The sequence below is a fragment of the Crocuta crocuta genome, unplaced genomic scaffold, assembly GCF_008692635.1.
Source record: "Crocuta crocuta isolate KB4526 unplaced genomic scaffold, BGI_CrCroc_1.0 scaffold264, whole genome shotgun sequence".
NCBI lineage: Eukaryota > Metazoa > Chordata > Mammalia > Carnivora > Hyaenidae > Crocuta > Crocuta crocuta.
In genome coordinates this window covers 1,003,713-1,008,271 of record NW_027529597.1, presented here as the reverse complement: position 1 = coordinate 1,008,271, position 4,559 = coordinate 1,003,713, and the positions used below count along the sequence as shown (strand labels likewise).

Genomic DNA, 4,559 nt, shown 5'->3' with positions numbered 1-4,559 from the left:
CCTAAAATTTATCTCCTATGAAGATAATCTGCTAACTGACTGGTTGCTGACCCTAAGGCAACTATCATTATCATTCTTTCACCAATGAGAACAGTGACCTTAGAAAGGCTAAGCAGGTTTCCTAAAGTCTCAAAGTCAACAGAGAATTTGATATTCAAGAGCAGATACCCCTGCTGCCAAAGTCTAGGCTTTATCTACGATTTTACCTGCTAATGCTAAGTCTTATTTTAATACATTATTTGCATAACATTTGAGAACTGAGAACTGTCCAAATAAAACAACGTGGATACCTTCACATGCTTTAAACTGTATGTTATGTTTTTTCTAAATTCATGAAATTAAAGAAATCCTCTTTCACTAGTTTATTTTTTTTAATCTTTTAATGTTTATTTATTTATTTCAGAGACAGAAAGAGCACAAACTGGGTAGGAGAAGAGAGAGACAGAGTCACAGAATCCGAAGCAGGCTCCAGGCTCTGAGCTGTCAACACAGAGCCCGACGCGGGGCTCAAACTCACAAACTGTGAGATCATGATCTGAGCTGAAGTCAGATGCTTAACGGACTGAGCCACCCAGGTGTCCAAAATCACTAGTTTATTTTATACAATCTTCCCTCCTCGCATTATTTGGCTCTTCTTAAGTCATACAAGGCTGTATCAGGTAAACCCCATGAGCTAATTTCCTTTGTCACCCACAAGCTTTGGTGACAGCATTTGTCAGAACCAGCCAAGTTGCCCAGCTCAGCTGCAGAAAGCTGAGGTCCAGGTACTTTTGGTCCAGGGCACAGAAAGGGAAAGCACAACCCTCCCAGGCAAGCGTAAGGGCCGCTCACTGTTAACTGGTAGCCAGTTCTCAGAGAAGACATTCTGCTTGTGAGAACCATTTTCCACCCACCGTCTGAGTGAAGATTCTTCATGCTCACCTATGAGGTGATTATTATATCTCTCCTCTATTTTTTCACATGAAGACATTCAGGCTTAGAAAAGTCATGCAGCTAATGAAGGAGGTCATTTAGATGGTACATGGCAGAGCTGAGATTCTCTATCCGTTGTTCCTTAATTTGCATAAATTATAAGGAGCTCCATATGCCGCAGAGGACATGCTAAAACAGGAAGCAGCTCAAGATCTGAGAACATATGAGGAGGCCTCAGGCAGGAATCCTGCTTTCCCAGGATAGACAACCAATCCTATGAAGAGGGGACGGAATATCAAAAATAAACTCCCACCTCCATCGGAGAAATTTCATGCTTATATTCATCGTATGCATTGCTCATATACTGCTTATATTTACCTTAATGCAGTGAATTGTTACAGCTTTATTATGATTAAATTGCTAAAGAGGGACTGTCAGGGTAATGGCGACATTATTTATTATTCATGTGGAAAATGAAAAGGCTAAGTCGAATCCAATTGAAATATGGAAACAAGTTATTTCCAAAAAAAAGTGTGGAATGGTCCTTTTAAAACTTAAAATACAAGCAGTGCTTGCCTTTGCCATTACATATATGAGTTTCTATTTGTTTATTTATAAAATAGCTATTCATGTGAAATCTACATCCTGTGGAGCGACTACAGGTGCTTAATTGCTTGCCCGTAAGCAAACCATTACTGCAACTATAACTCTATTATAGTATGCAGAGAAAATGTGATGAGTAGAAATAGCTTTTAAATAAAGTTTTGTACCCTATTTTGCAACCAATTCCCCCTCTATTTTAAATCAATTTATTTCCTTTAACGATTTTTTTCCCTCAAAGGGTCAGAAGATTTTGGATAGTCCGGTTATTGTACTTTATTTCTCATGCCCAGTTAAAAGTCAAAAGAAAGGAAAAATGCTTTGTACCTCCCACGTTTCACACACAGGAACACGGAATGAGCTTATTAATACACAAACAAACTGTGAGCATGAATAAAGCATATGTGAAATAATTATTAGGTGAAGCTGGGGCTTGGGGTGGTAATACAGTAGTTTTTGAAATATATATATTCACGTGCTCGCTTCGGCAGTGCATATGGTAAAATTGGAATGGTACAGAGAAGATTAGCAAAGCCCCTCAGCTAAGATGACATTCAAATTTGTGAAATATTTATATCCTTCTGGTGCTTAATTCATGCTATTCTTTTTCTATTCAAAATAGTAAACGACCATCATTTCCTTAGGTTCACCTGTAAATTCTTCAGGTTTCAGATTTCTATCTTGGCACAGATAACAGAGATCAACCACTTTCTGATAGTCATCTGAAGTAAATTGTGCTTATTTCTTACCTTTTGAGTCTTTAAATTGATGGCAATAAAACTAAAGAGGGGGAAAGGGGAGGAGGCACCAGGAGGAAGTAAATATCTCAAATCGTCTGTGTTTTATTCCCTAAAGGATCCACAACCACAACCTGCCACCGAAGGACTCCTAGAATACTTCTTTGTCTATTCATCTATTTTTTCATTTGTTTGTTGATTTTTCCTGTTAAGGCAAAGGTGGATGTTAACATTCTCAGGCTAAAAGTCATGTCCAACAGCATCAAATTTAGGTTTTTCATTTTCCTTTCTTTCTACAAAGGATTTTTTTTTTTTTAAGAAAGAGAGAGCATGAGCAGAAGGAGAGGGGAGAGAGAACCTCAAGCATGTTCCACATTCATTGTGGAGCCCAATGCAGGGCTCAATCCCACAACCCTGGGATCATGACCTGAGCTGAAATCAAGAGTCAGACAATCAGCTCAGCCATTCAGGTGCCCCTCTACCAAAGATCTTTGAATGAGACATGGTCTGAAAAAGTTTAGACAAAGATATATTTGACAGTTGGAAAGCTTTCCTAAATGATCCAATTGAAAACAATCATAGACAGCAAGAAATGAATGGCTAAGGTACCTAAAGAGATAAGTGTTTAATGTGGGAATTGTCACTTTATTGTCATCCCCTCTCCATTGTTGTGCTCATCCACCACATCTGGCCAATTCCTTGGTAGCCACTGCCATCACCCAAGAGACCACCAACTTCCATGCTGCCCTAGGAGGTCCCTGAACCCCTTCCCCTAGAGCACCCAACCCCACCAGCTCTCTCTTAGTTCCACTGAACTGTATCATTTCTCTACTTCCATCAAAAAAAATTAGTAGTGTATAACTTAAACTTTTTTTTAAAGGATGAAAATAGATAACAGATATAGGGAATAAGTAATAAAAAACAAAGAGTACATAGAATTTTAGAAAAGGTCTGGCTTTCCTAGTAACACAAGGAATAAAAGAAAAACACTTACTAAAAATAAATAATATTGTATAGGTATTTTTAATATCAAGTTTTTAGTTTAATAAAAACCAATACTGATAATCTGATGATGCTGTGACTATTTTCATGGCAATGGGACCTGGTATAACCTTTTGATAGCCCAGTGTTCAGATCATCTGATATAGGGATCCCAGTCCCAAACAGTCATACAAAAAAAAAAAAAATGCTACTAATCATTTCATCACCGTTTGTAATAAAAAAAAAGAACAAAAGAAAAGGAAAAAATCTACAATGACAATGTTTATATGAGTTTTGAGGCATCTTCTTGATGAGATATTATATACTTTACAATACAGAAAAGAAGTTAATTTAGAGGTACAGTTTCAAAGATCAATTGATGTACCTATTTGAAAGGAAGAGTGTTTGAAATATTCACATTTATATTCCCATGTAATTCTTAAAATAACCACATAAACTAAAAATTTTACAAAGCTAACCTTTACTAACTTTTTTGGTAAAATATGACAAACATGTCATATTACATGTACATATTGTTTGAATGAAAAGAAATGAAAAGTAATCAGAGTAAATAAAAATAGCTTTGCACTGTGATATTAGGAATGTGATATTTTTTATCTCAAAATTCCTTTTAATATTCTTATAATCTTATTAATACAGTATGAAGAAAAAATAAGTCTAGAGGAATACAAATCTGGTAAATGTACTGTTAGTATAGGATCTACAATGGTTATTGGGTAAGCATGGGTAATGACAACAGATACAGATGCCTAGACAATAAATAATAAAAATAGGGAAAAACTGTTTTAAAGAAAACACCATAGGGGTGCCTGGGTGGGTTAGTCGGTTAAGTGTCTGACTTCAGCTCAGGTCATTATCTCACGGTTCGTGGGTTTGAGCCCCGCATCAGGCTCTGAGGTGACAGCTAGCTCAGAGCCTGGAGCCTGTTTCAGATTCTGTGTCTCCCTCTCTCTCTGACCCTCCTCTGTTCATGCTGTCTCTCTCTCTCTCAGAAATAAATAAAACATAAAAGAAAAGAAAAGAAAACAATATAGCTCAGCTAGCGATTCATCTTATGCAGTATAGACAAACATAAATGATCCATTTAAATTTTCTTTATGCAACCTTGTTGAGCATGAGAACATGATATTTCTTTCGCATTAGTTGAAACCATCAGTTAAAAAAATAGATCTAAAAATATCATAGGAGATTTTTTTGGAGGCAGTCAGTTAATTGCCTGAAAATAAATCTGAAACAATCACAAGCATAGCCCCATTCAAGTTTATGTACTTAGATTTTTTTAGTGGGATGTGTGAGTGGTGGTTCAGT

General features: G+C 36.6%; 1 non-coding gene across 1 annotated transcript; it reads left to right on the top strand.

The window, feature by feature from the left end:
• The first annotated feature begins 1,989 nt into the window (after positions 1 to 1,989).
• LOC144229750 (U6 spliceosomal RNA) lies at positions 1,990 to 2,094 on the top strand. Its single transcript, XR_013334591.1, has one exon. It is a non-coding gene; the product is annotated as a U6 spliceosomal RNA (small nuclear RNA).
• The last annotated feature ends 2,465 nt before the right edge of the window (positions 2,095 to 4,559 follow it).